The sequence below is a fragment of the Tachypleus tridentatus genome, chromosome 9 (assembly GCF_004210375.1).
Source record: "Tachypleus tridentatus isolate NWPU-2018 chromosome 9, ASM421037v1, whole genome shotgun sequence".
Taxonomy (NCBI): Eukaryota; Metazoa; Arthropoda; class Merostomata; order Xiphosura; family Limulidae; genus Tachypleus; species Tachypleus tridentatus.
In genome coordinates this window covers 70,334,391-70,336,153 of record NC_134833.1, presented here as the reverse complement: position 1 = coordinate 70,336,153, position 1,763 = coordinate 70,334,391, and positions in this window count along the sequence as shown.

The following is a 1,763-nucleotide window of genomic DNA, read 5'->3' as shown; positions in this document are numbered from 1 at the left end:
TTAATTTAACCTTTCACCCCCAACTATAGTCGTACAAATATGTTGACGATACAAGTGCTGAATTCATATCTACAGAACACACATTTAGTTTTTCAACCACCTTAATCCCATACAGCCCAACATTAAGTACACCTGTGAACAGAAAGAAAACTAATCAAATTGCATTTCTCAACCTCAAAATCACAAGAACCGTTAAGTTTTCTTTTAGTTTTTGAATTTCGCCCAAAGCTACTTTAGCAGTCCATAATTTAGCAATTTAGTAGTGTAAGACTAGAGGGAAGGCAGCTAGTTATCACCTCCCACCGCCAACTGTTGAGCTACTCTTTTACCAACGAATAGTGGGATTGACCGTGACATTATAACGCCACCACGGCTGAAAGGGCGAGCATGTTTGGTGGGACCGGGATTCGAACCCGCGATCCTCAGATTACGAGTCGAACGCCTTAACCCACCTGGCCATACCGGGCCTCACAAGAGCCGATGTACAATTCAAAACAGAAATTCACAGAAAAATCACCTATACTGGACTATACATTTCCTGAAACTCAGCACATGAAACATAACAAAAACTCAACATGTTAAAAATTCAAATAAACACAGCCACAAAACTATGCTCACGCGATAAAATTAGTGATGAAATGAACAAAATAAAACAACACTTCATTAACATCAACAAATTTCCTTCAAAAATCGTTGCAAATTTTGTATACACACACATACACATCTAGACCAACAACACTGTGAACAACAAACAAACAATTACTCAATAAATTTAATGAAACAACTTACATTGCTGCATACTATATATTCCCGATATTGAGGATAAAATAACCAACATTTGGAAAAACTTGCAACAAAACATAACATTCCACTAAACACTAAATTCATTCAAAAACCGGGTACAAAATTAAAATCCATACTATGTAGAAACTACACTGATAAACATAAAACCAACATTATTTATCAAATACAATGCAACATCTTTCACGACCTCCATATAGGAGAAACAAGCAGAAAAATGAGAACCAGATTCAAAGAACATACACACACAAAAACACCTTCGCACATTTTTAACACTGCATAAAATAACTGTTGAAAACTCAATATACTAAGTAGGGAAGGAAGTACAAACAAACGCAAAATCAAATAAACTTATACATGAACTCAATTCAAAATTGAACCAACATAAAGGAACACCTTGATACCTATATTAATTAATAGCATAACATTTAACTGCAACGCCCCCTATAATTTCGTACCATTCCATACTTTTGTCCCAAAGACATTCGCTCAGCAAGGTCAGTTGCAAACTCTATTGGTTAACCTTAAGATAACCTAAGAAAGTCGAAATGTTGTTCTGTACTTTATTTTAATTAGAGTTTTAATACCCATAACAGCCGTCTTTGGAATACGTTTTTACTTTAAATGGGTTTCTCGTCATCATGAAATGTAATGGAATATCTATCTTTTAAATAAATAAATCTACATTTTACGTTAAATGGTTAGTTTGTCATTATTGTTTCACCTTGTCTTTTCCTTGAATATTCACTTACCTTGTAAATCCATAAACCTCGGTATATTGTTGTTTTTTGTTAGTAGACACCTTATTAGATAGAAGACATACTATTATAAATGCATATCGTTTTAGAGAAACTATTGATCCTGGTTGTCGTTTAATAGATTGTTGTATTTCTTTACCAACAGAGGACGCCATTAATAAAAAAAAAAGATTATGATAGGAGTCGCTACAAAATCAACCCTTT